This window comes from Chiloscyllium punctatum, chromosome 13 (assembly GCF_047496795.1).
Source record: "Chiloscyllium punctatum isolate Juve2018m chromosome 13, sChiPun1.3, whole genome shotgun sequence".
NCBI classification, from domain to species: Eukaryota; Metazoa; Chordata; class Chondrichthyes; order Orectolobiformes; family Hemiscylliidae; genus Chiloscyllium; species Chiloscyllium punctatum.
Genome location: NC_092751.1, coordinates 45,215,620 through 45,227,995, shown reverse-complemented (window position 1 = coordinate 45,227,995; position 12,376 = coordinate 45,215,620). Strand labels below are relative to the sequence as shown.

Sequence of the window (12,376 nt, the reverse complement as noted above, 5' to 3'; positions counted from 1 at the left end):
ATGGTATATAGTGGAGGGTCAAAGATTTGAAAAATGTCATCATGCTAAAACATTACCTCTGTTTCTTGATCCACAGATGGATAATCGCCTGTGGAATATGGACAGCTTTCCTGCTGATAATTGACACATTTCCCAAATACAGTATAATCCCACAAATCAGAAACTGGAGGTTTACAATAAATGCTGCTTTATTAGAGGTTATTTTTCAAATTCACTTCAGTCTGTTACACCAATGATCCCTGATCAACATCAGGAAAAGCAGCTTCAGATAATAATTGAAAATACAGCTGCAGCATTTCACACGATGTTAAGTGATGATGGATTGTTCCACGGGAGCAGCAGAGCGCCAACCTGTAACGTGCGCTATTCATACCTCTGGGACCTTCGAGCAACCTGTTCTACTTTTGTTGCAATCCTGAAATTAAAGTTAAGGCAGAGGAGGAGCAACTGACCTGTGACTATTGGAACACCAGGCTCAGGAAGGGGACAGAGAAAAATGTTTTGCAAATTAGACTTGATTGAAAGCTGCATTTCCGTGGGTCACTTCCCTGTTTACAGACAATGTTACATTATCACTGTCACAGGGCTTTGCATTCGGTTGGCTTCAGTTCGGCAGAGAATTTGATTCAAATACACTTCACTAACCTCCTTCTGAAGTTTATACAGAAACATGAAACATACTGCACTCATCATCAATCTTCACCATTCTTACATCCGAGGACGTTGCACAGTTTTCATGAATACTAAAAATATAAGAATGTTAAACATAAGTAAATTGTATTTCAGTTTAAATTGTAAAATGATAAGAATGCATAATAAGATACAAAATCACTTAAATTCATGTTTATTAATGTGGCCAGAACTCTAGCCCAGCAATCGGGAAATATGTCCCTGAATCCCAAATATCAAATGGGCAGCACAAAAATGCACTTACTGGAATTCTACTGAGGGAAGAGAGTCCACAGCCCATTTCTGTCTTTCCCACCAGCTCAGCACCTTTCTCTCTCTCTTAAATAAATTATATTTGGAGGAAGTTCACAATCAAAGTTGCTAAGTTCCAGCGGTGCTCTTGCACCTGTCTGTGCCCGTGAGAGGAAGCTTCAGAACATATCGGCACTTACATCCTCTCATAATGCCTGAAAGTGGAGGGAAATGACTGAATACTCTGCCAATAGAGACAGCTCAGTCCCCAAGGAAGGGATAAACAGCACTGTCCCGCGTGGGGACATTCTGCAGATCAGACACAGTCCACTTTATCATTCAGATCATACCAGAGTGAGAACGCTCGAGAATGCCAATCGGTCACTCGTACCTGTGTCAACTCGGGAGTTGCAAAAGATTGGTGAGAGTGGAAAGTGGATTTGTTCACGTTTCAAGTGTTTCCGTGAAGCAGGAAGCAGAAGAAGATACACAGTGAAGCGATTGAGATCTGACTAAAGGAGCAGCAAATAAGTTGTACAGCGCAGAGGAGAGCTTTGAAGTATTGAATTCTGGCTAATGGGACGATCATGGTTTTACTAGGCCACGCTGCTACAGAAGAAACTATGTCAGTGTCTCTCAACATTGTGATGTCACAGGCAGATATCGCCGTTATACTGCAGGAAATTCCTTTTTTCAAACGTGAGAGCAGTCCATATGTAAAGGTGTAGCTTATATATCGAATCCTTTTACATATATAATTCCACTGCACCTCAGTGTGTTGTATTGTCTCCTTTCCACTTTACCTGTCATTGTGCCTGCACTGAAGTTGATTTTCTCTTTCTGCGTGTCTTTTACAGTCTGGGTGATGTGGGACAGTTGTACTGACACATCTTCTGACAGAATGTTCCACTTCACTTCAGCCCGCCCTAACTTCGCTATCTGATACCATTACCGTTGTTTAGACGTTAAGCTCTCGTCTCAGATCCAGCCTGCCCTCACCCAAAATAAATGGAAAACTCAGTCACACTGTGATCACTGCATCGAGGGATATATTCACTCTAAGGTCATTGATAATTCCAAGGATAAAGTTAGGACTGCAGATGCTGGAGATCAGAGTTGGTAGTGTGATGCTGGAAAAGCACAGCAGATCAGGTAGCATCCGAGGAGCAGAAGAATTCAGGTTTCAGGCTTAAGCACTTCATTTGGAATAAAGCTTGTGAGTCGGGCTGAGAGATAAGTGGAAATGGTGTGGGGTTGAGGGGAAATAGATGGATGAATAGGAGGGAGAAGAAAATAGGTCAGAAATAGCAGTGATGGAATGGGTCGAGAGGGCGTTGGCGATGTTGAAGGCTTGTGCTTGGGGGAGGGGAAATGAGGTAACTGTTCAAATTCACATTTATCCCGTGTGGTGTTAGGGTCCCAAGCCGGAATGTGTGACGTCCCTCCTCCAAGCGTTGAATGCTAATGGTTTGGCAGTGGAGGAGGTCCAAGACCTGTATGTTTTTGTTGGGGTAGGAGGGGGAGTTGAAGTGTTCAACCACGGGATGGTGAAGTTGGTGGGTGCGGGTGTCCCAGAGATGTTCTCTGAAATGATCTGCATGAAGGTTTCCTGTCTCCCTGATGTAGAGGAGACCACACTGTGTGCAACGGATTCAGTAGATGACATTGGTAGCTGTAAAGGTGAATTTCTAATGGATGTGGAATGATCCATTCGGGCCTTGGCTGAGGTGAGGGGAGTGGTGTGGGTGCTAGTTTCACCCGTCCTTTGATGGCAGTGAAAGGTGCCAGGAGAGGGTTATGGGCTGGTGGGGGGATGTGTGGACCTGAAGAGGAGGTCATGGAGGGAATGGTCTTTACAGAATGTTGGCAGGGCTGGGCAGCGAAATATATCTCTGATGGTGGTGTCTGTTTGGAGGTGGCATCAGTGGCAGAATATGATGCGTTTATGTGGAGTTTGATGGGGTATAAGGTGAGCACCAGGTGGTTCTGTCCTTGTTGCGTTGAGAGGCGTGGCTTCAAGGGTGGTGGTATGTGAAATGGATGTGCTGTCAACCACGTGGGAAAGCAAGTTGTGATCGTGGAAGAAGACCAACTGGCTTTTTCTGAGGTGTAATTGGTCATCCTGGGATCAGATGTGCTGGAGGTGGAGGAATTGGGAATAAGGAATGGCGTTCTTACACGAGATAGGGTTGGAGGAGATGTAGTCTAGATACATGTGGGAGTCGGTGGGCTTGTAGTCTATGTCTGTAAATAGTCAGTCGCCAGAGTCGGTGATGGAGAGGTCCAGGAAGGTGAGGGAAGTTGCCAAGATGATCCGGATAAATTTGAGGTCGGAGTGGAAGGTGTTGGTAAAGTTGTTGAGTAATTCAACCACCTCGTTGGAGCACCAAGTGGCCCCAAACATTCATCAACGTAGCGGAGAAACAGGTGGAGGATGGTGCCTGTGTAATTGCGAAAGATGGACAGTTCCGTGTATCTGACAAACAGACAGGCATAGCTAGGTCCTATGCGGGTGCCCATGGCTACCAGTTTTGATGGAGGAAGTAGGGGAATTGGAAAGAGAAGTTGTTGATTGTGAGAACCAGTTCAGCCAGGTGGATGAGGATGTCGGTGGAAAGGTACTAGTTGGGATGGTGTGAGATTAAGATATGGAAGGCTTGTAGACTTCTGTCATGGCAGATGGATTTGTACAGGGACTGGATGTCAATGGTGAAGATGATGCGTTGAGGGCCGGGAAAACGAAATTCTTGGAGGAGGTGAAGTGCATGGGGGTGTCACGAATGTAAGTGGGCATTTCCTGAACTGTGGAGAGAGGATTGTGTCGAGGTAGGAAGAGATGATTCGGATGGGACAGGCTCAGGATGAGACAATAGGTCGACTGGGGCAGTCAGGTTTGTGAATCTTAGGAAGGAGGTAGAATCGGGGAGTGTGCGGTTCACGGACAATGAGGTTGAAGGTTGTGGATGGGAGATGCCCAGAGGTGATGAGATTGTGGTTTGTCTGGGAGATGATGGTGTGGTGAGGGGAGGAGAGTTTGTCATCGTCGTCTGTAGGAGGAGGTGCCTGCGAGTTGGCACCTGGCTTCAGCTTTGTTCCTCTGCCCGACTCACAAGCCTAATTCCTGATGAATGGCTTATGCCTAAATCGTCCATTCTCCTGCTCCTCAGATGTTGCCTAACCTGCTGTCCTTTTCCAGTACAACACTCTCCACTCATTCATTATTACTGTCTCATTTCACACTCCCAGGTCCATGCTGTCTGTTTGATTCTAATGAGCACTGTTCTCATGAACTGCGACAAAATCTGCCAATCTAAAACAAAAACAGAAATCTCTGTAAATTCACAGGTGTGCTGGCAGCATCTGTGCAGATGAATCACAGTTAACGTTTCACATCCATTGGGTCCGTCTGTCCACAGATGCTGCCAGACGTCCTGAAATATTCCAGAAACGACTGTTTTTGTTTGATTTTCAACGTCAGCATTTTTTTCATTTTTGTTTTCTTATTTACTGCAAGTATTATTTGGCTAAAGATTACGTTAAATGTTTTAAATATGACTGTGATGGAACGGCCAGATTCCACCAGCCGGCTCCTTTTATTTGGTTCACGTGACCAATGCCTTTCCACTTGGTCACTGCGCCCTACAGCTGCACTGCATATAAATTGACAACATTGTGGCATTGGTAATCAGGAGCGAGATTGATTGAAATTATTGAAAACTTAGGATAAACAGATAAAATACGGGATATAAAACGGTAAACTAAAAGGGAAAGAGAGAACAGCGCATGATAATTTCTTGACAAAACTGAAATATAATTGCTCAAGATAAAGAAAGTGCCTTCATCTGAAAACATACCATAATATGAAATGTAATTTTTGGGACAACCAATTTCAACAGATTGCAAAATCTTAGTTTTAAAGTCTTGCTGCAACTGTTTCGGTTATAATGAACACACACATGAGACTCAGTGCTGTAATGGTGTCCTAAAATGGAAAAGGAAATCCTTGCCTTCGAGGATACGTGGGGAATGTTCACTGATTCATCCCAGTAATGGCAGGACTGTCCCCAGGAAGCGTATGAGTTAAATCTTTCACTGTTCCATGGAGTTTCGAATGAGTGGTGAAGGGAATGTCTCCATTCACAAATTAATCATTCAGTAGAATTCAATACAGGGACCCATGAAATGATGAACAAATTGAACAAGAACATGGACATACGACACACAATAGCCACGACCATTACTATGTGAAAACTGTTGATTTCAGATCCACGGTGGCCTTTGGTGATGGCATTTACTGTCCAGAACCAGTCTGCACAGGAATGACGGGAGACACACTATGAAGTATTTGAACTTCAGTCGCCTTTAGAAATAGCTGAGACTGACTCCGGACACGGAGATTTAGAGATGTTGGCCTTACAAACCTTTCAGACATTCCGTGGAAGAATAAAGGAAGTGATAGAAAATTTTCGTCTCCATGGAGACGATGTTCATGAACTGGATGTTTAGTAATTTACCTTATTGGAGTTTATAAATAGAGGCGTCATATTTAAAAAGCAAAGAGTTCATAGTGTAACTGCAAAATCTTTTGGTCATACTCAGTGGGAACATTGTGTGCAATCCTTGTCCTCATTATCCACCAAAAACATGTCAAGAAGTTAGAAAGGGCACAGACACTGTTTCCTGGATAGCAAGATATTACAAAGCTAAGTGATGTTGTTTTCTGAGACATAAAATTATCAGAAAGGATATAAACGGGATTAAAGAAAAAATGAAGGAGTTTATTCACGAGATTTGGAAATGCTGGAGCAGAAACACGCAAGTTTGATGTAAACAAATGAGATTTTCACATAACGCGAGGTTTGAATTAATAAATTGGGGACATTCCCTCTTTCCAGTGAATCAATAACTTTCGTTCGAGCTTGAAAACCATTAGTGAATGATTGAGAAAAGTTTGGATGAGAGTTTCTTCCCCTCAATAGAGTTATTTAAATCGTGAACGACTTTCCAGAAGTAAAACGTAGAAGCTGACTTCAGAGTGTTTTAAAAGATACACTAACAAACGTACAAGGAGAGAATTTATCATTGAGTGAAAGTCAGTGTGATTGCGTAACAATTTCGAATTTGTTCACTTCAGATACAAAGACATTTGATGAACACGTACAACTGAATATGACTGAGTATAACAAGTTCATGGATTGGTAAGGTGTGGCGTATTATTCAAGGAGAAACTCTGTAAATGGATCTGATGTCGTAAAATAACAGCAGACAGAAGTTATATCCTAATGAGTAGGAATTGAATCGTCACTTGGAGACGCAACACCTACTTTAAAGATTTGACCACATTCACATGATGTTATGCACATTTCGTACATTTTTCACTCCACCCAAGAAATCCACCAAGAAGACTCTGTCCTTTTGTATTGTTAACCCTCTGTACTTCTCTGCAGCACGCCATTTAAGATGAAATATGCTCAGACCAAAATTCAGTTCAATACAATATTCAAACGGTCCTATGTGATTTCTGTTTTTATTATTGCAATAACCTTTGTGAGTTTGCAAAAAAACTGTGTAACATGAAACCAGTTCAACATCTATTTTTTCCGGAATTTAACGCAGCGCACTTGGGAAACGTTATCCATCTGCTGAAAAATCACCTTCGGCTCTCTCTCCACACATGTCTGTTCACGTTTTAGGTACTTGCAGGATGTTTGTTGATCAAAAAGTCATTATCCAGAAAAGGTCGTTTCTTAATCCACAAACACGGGTATTTTCCCATAAACTTGGCTTTGCTCAATATCACCTTCTGTCTGTATCCCTCAACCCGACGATAAATTGAAGTTGCTCCATTTGAGGCTCAAAATTACAACTTCGGCACAGCACACCCCACGATACTGGAACAGAGTTACCGTTCATTGGTCACTTTCAGCACAGGAGCAACACATTAATGCTTACCTCCACGTTCCTGGTTTTACCTTAACCTTTGGGAAACCCACTTTCTCTGATTCCATGGCTAGCAACGGGGATTATATGATCATCTTCACCAGTGGTTCTGTCCCCGTGTGAGGAAAGTGGTGAGGTCCTCATTGTAAAGATGGGTAGATTGATGAAATGTACAATTTCATCTTTTGCCTTCACTAACCCATGAGCTTTTTATATTGTTTTGCATCTGTAGAAATCTTAAAATCTTTATCTTGAACAGACTCAATGACAGATCTCCATTGTGTCTCTGGCATCGAATTTCATAGTGTAAACTCCCTCTGAATCCTTCCACCGCATTCCGCTGTTTGGGAAGTGTTCCTGTTGTGTGATATGCACATCCCCGTCTGTCACCTGCTGCTCCCAGTATGCGCTCTGGCACTGCACTCATTTTCCTTCTGACACTTGCTCACTGTGCTGCTGTGATCATACAGTGACTTGGTGTCGCACGGCCCAGGAAAATGATACAGATCAAGGTTTTTGCATTGTTGAGTTCAATTGTCAGTTTAGCCTTATTTTGGATTTTGAAATTGTCTGTCCTGTACACAAGTGCGTGTCAAAAACATCTGAGCGGAAGTTCGGTGTTCCGAATAATGACATTGGGCACTATGCACTCTCCTCCAGTCTGGAAAACAATTCCTCACAGGCAATTTAATAAACAATAGACAGCAGGTGCAGGAGTAGGTGATTCTGCCCTTCGAGCCAGCACCACCATTCATTATGATCATGGCTTAACATCCTCAATCTGTATCCTGTTCCTGCCTTAGTCCTATAACCCTTGACTCCACGATCCTTCAGAGTTCTATTCAACTCTTTATTGAAAGAAAACCTCCTGCTGTCTCGGGTTCTTCATTCCATTGACTTCAAATCTTCACAGAATTCAACAGACCTTGTTACATATTCATTTCCTCACATTTGTTCAGATCATTATGTGCATAGTGTGACAGTGGGAGTGCACTTGCCCCACAACCCAGGGGTCAGACCATAGTCTTGGAACCGTACTGTTTTATTTCTCATAAAGCAACACCAGGGAGAAATATCTGCTGCTCTGCATGATTTACGAAATTCAATTATTCATAAGGTCATAGCTTTGCGTGCATCTGTGACGAGGTGGCCGAGAGGTTACGGCGATGGACTGCTAATCCATTGTGCTCTGCACGCGTGGGTTCGAATCCCACTGTCGTCGCTGTCATCAACGGCTTTCAATGGTGCTGTTTTCAGAGGATCACGGCTGTCGTATGGAAACTGGGATTCTAATAGTTTTTTTTATCTGCATTGACGCTATGACAAAAATCTCAAAGAATAGTTTGAGCCTGTTGAATAAACTACATTGCAATGTCGGTTGCATTGGGATAATGAAAAGGAGCGCGATTTTCTTTTTCAAGTCAAGTTGCTGTGAACATTTTTTCGTATGAAAGACATCCAGGAAAATCAAATAACGAGAGCTGTGAAGTGCATGTCATGCAAAGGGATTTTAATGAATGTTTTGTCAGATGAAATCTGGAGGAGGTTGAGTGGAAGTAATTCATCCTGGTGAGAAGAGCACAGCGAGACAGCACAAAATAATGGAGATATTTCAAAATGGGCATGGCGTGGGTTTAGGGGCACTGAGAACTGGCTGTAAATGCACAGTGGAGAATTGCCAATGTGGGTGCCGTGCATGGGCACGGAGAGACTTACACATTGGTCTCGCCTTCGCCCCTTGCTCTCGCCGTTAATGAAGGCTGGACATAAGGCACAGATAAACACAAGATGTGAGAAGCAATCTCCCTCACGTTATACACACACTGGATGCATTACATTGAACTATGAACAACTGGAGAAATCAGCATGTTACCTTTCAGGAGTGAAACTAAACTGTGGATCAATAACCGCAGATTCATGCAACATAAACATGAAAAATGATTTAAAATGTAGGGTGTAGGTTTGCTCGCTGAGCTGTAGCTTTGATATCCAGACGTTTCTTTACTTGGCTAGGTAACATCATCATCAGTGGCGACCTCCAAGTGAAGCGAAGCTGTCGTCTCCTGCTTTCTATTTATATCTTTCTCCTCGATGGGGTTCCTGGGGTTTGTGGTGATGTCATTTCCTGTTCGTCTTCTGAGGGGTTGATAGATGGCATCTCGATCTAAGTGTTTGTTTGTGGCATTGTGGTTGGAGTGCCAGGCCTCTAGGAATCCTCTGGCGTGTCTTTGCTTAGCCTGTTCCAGGATAGATGTGTTGTCCCAGTCGAAATAGTGATATTTTTAATCCGTATGTAGGACTACGAAGGAGAGAAGGTCCTGTCTTTTTGTGGCTAGCTGGTGTTCGTGTATCCTGGTGGCTAACTTTCTTCCTGTTTGTCTTACGTAGTGTTGGTGGCAGTCCTTGCATGGAACTTTGTAGTTGACGTTGTTTTTGTCCACGGGTTGAACTGTGTCTTTTAAGTTTGTTAGTTTTTGTTTGGGAGTGTTGATGGGTTTGTGTACTACTTGGATTCCGAGGGGTCTTAGTAGTCTGGCTGTCATTTCTGAAACTTCTTTGATGTATGGTAAGGTGGTTAGGGTTTCTGACTGTGTTTGGTCTGCTTGTCGTGGTTTGTTCTTGAGGAATCTGCGGACTGTATTTTTTGAGTATCTGTTCTTCTCGATTACGTTGTCGAGGTGGTTCTCCTCTGTTTTCCGAAATTCGTCTGTGCTGCACTGTGTGGTGGCTCGTTGGAATAGTGTTCTGACACAGCTTTGTTTGTATGTGTTGGGGTGGTTGCTGAAGTAGTTAAGTATTTGGTCAGTGTTTGTCGGTTTTCTGTATACGCAGGTTTGTCGTTCTCCATTGTCCTTTCTTTCTACTGTGATGTCCAAGAGTGCGAGATTGTTTCCGGTTTCTTCCTTCTTGGTGAACTTTATGCCTGTGAGGGTGTTGTTGATGATGTTAAATGTCTTTACTATCTTGTTTTGTTTTGTGATGACAAAGGTCATCTACATAGCGGACCCAGATTTTTGGTTTGATTGTTGGTAGGGCTGTTTGTTCTCGTCTTTGCATTACCGCCTCTGCAATGAATCCTGATACCGGAGATCTAATGGGTGTGCCGTTGGTTTGTTTGTAGATATGTTGTTGAAAGTGAAGTCGGTGGTGAGGTACAGGTCCACGAGCTTCATTATGTTTTCGTTGGTAATGTGATTGATGGTTGTTGGTGTGTCTGTGATGGTCTCTTTAAAAGTTTGGTAAGTGTTTCGTTTGCCAGGCCGATGTTGATGGAGGTGAACAGTGCTGTTATGTCGAATGAGATCATTGCTTCTTCTTCCTGTATTTTGGGTTTTTTGATGATTTTTACGAATTCCTGGGTGGAGTGGATAGAGTACTGTGACTCTTCTATGAGGCATTTCAGTCTTGTGTATAGTTCTTTGGCCCGTCTGTAAGTTGGTGTTCTGGGTAAAGAGACTATGGGTCTGAGGGGGGCTCCTCGTTTATGGATTTTTGGTAGTCCGGTTCGACTTGGGCAACACATTGATCCTGGGACAGTCTAAGCAAAGACATGCCAGAGAATTCCCAGAGGCCTGGCACTCCAACCACAACGCCATAAACAAACACATGGATCTAAATGCCATCAACCCCGCAGAAAACGAAAAGGAAATGACATCACCACAAACCCCAGGAACCCCATCCAGGAGAAAGATACAAATAGAAAGCAAGAGACAACAGCTTCGCTTCACTTGGAGGTCGCCACTGATGCTGTTACGGAGCCAGATAATGAAACGTCTGGATATCAAACCTACAGCTCAGCAAGCAAACCTACACCCTAAACCTCAACCTGAGCTACACATCTTCACAAATCTTGCGATTTAAAGTGTCTTTATACGCATATCATTAATAGACTTTTCGTTATAATAACCGTCTGGTTGAAAGAAGAAGACACCACATTTCAAGATGGATGACAACGTTACCAATTTTGTTTTGAAATTGAGATCTATTTGATCATCTTAAACAGTGAACAAGTTCATTTTAAATAATGCAAACCACATTCTCTCACCTGGAATAAAAGTGTGATTTCAATATAAACATTGTCCTTGCTAAGTCGCAGTTACTCAACATGAAAAATAGGTTGTAATTTTTATTCAGCTTACATCAATTAGCACCATTATCTTACTTTGGCTTGACTGCAGTATGCACATGCTAAATAAGGTTTAAGAAAGAATGACTTTTGGAAATAATGATTCGGTGGTGACTAAAAATAATATTAGGTTCTCATGATCCGGATATTCCACCAATGGCTCCAGTCGTGGAAATGTTCAGTGGGCAGTATTTCTATGATGGTATAGATGTATGTGAGCTGCCAGGGATGTGAACTCCCACTTCATCTGGAGCAGCGTCTTTTGACGTGGACCAGGGAGCATTGTGACATCCGTCTGTGCGTTCCAACCACACCTGGAGCAGCTTCTGTTGACATGGAGCAGCATGGATCATTGGCACATCCGAATGCAAGATCCATCCTCATTTGGAGCAGCTTCAGTTAGCATGGAGCAGGGAGCTTTGCAAGATCCATATGTGAACTCCACTCTCACCTGGATCAGCTTTTAATGACATGTAGCATCAGGGAGCATTGGGACATCAGAGTGATAGATCCAACCTCAACTGGACTTCTTCTATTGACATGGAGGAGGGAACATTGGGATATCAGACTGGGAGCTCCAAGCTCACAAGGACCAGCGTTTAATGACATGTAGCAGCTGGGAGCATTGGGACATCAGAATGGGAGCTCCAAATTCAAGTGGAGCCGCTTCTATTGACATGGAGCAGCAAGGAGCATTGGAACGTCAGGTTGGGAGCTCCAACATCACCTGGCAAAGCTTGTATTGACATGGAAGAGGAGGGAGGATTAGGACATTAGGCTGGGGGAAAAGTTATTCAACTGCTTTAATCTGAAGTAAAATATGTTTCAACACCTCAGATGTTAATTGATTTATGAAGAATCTTTCCCGGGAAAATAATTAATTCTTTAGATAGTAAAGACAAGTCCTGAAAATATTCAACTCAGGAAAACGCATTGGTACAGAGAGAAATGGGAGTGATGTTTCATGTCTTTGTCTTTTCTTTTCTGGCCGACTCTGCACTCGAATACATTACCGGAAGGACATTTTCACTCATTTCCTTCAAAATACGGACAGGTCATTAACGTCATCTAAAGCTGAAAATTAATGGGAATATGCGCTGTTATGATTAGGCTGGAGTTTACCTCCAATTGTGGTGAAAACGCTTCAAAGTCACTTGCAATTTCCAAGATCAGCAGTGACCTCATTGATTGGCTGATCAGATTGTGAATGGTCGTTGTTTTGAGGACAATTTGAAGTGAATCAATGATGGTGATTATCTTTGTTCTTTGTTCACCTTGGGACTGTTCCTGCTATTGCTCATGTCCTTGTTAACACCACAGATCTGCAGCGTGTAAAATCTCAGCTGTGAATCTGGCCAGTGGTACGACCATTCGTATAGCTGGCTTCGG

At 43.0% G+C, this 12,376-nt stretch overlaps 1 non-coding gene across 1 annotated transcript; it reads left to right on the top strand.

Annotated features, from left to right (window-relative positions):
• The first annotated feature begins 8,001 nt into the window (after positions 1-8,001).
• trnas-gcu (transfer RNA serine (anticodon GCU)) lies at positions 8,002-8,083 on the top strand. Its single transcript has one exon. It is a non-coding gene; the product is annotated as a tRNA-Ser (tRNA).
• The last annotated feature ends 4,293 nt before the right edge of the window (positions 8,084-12,376 follow it).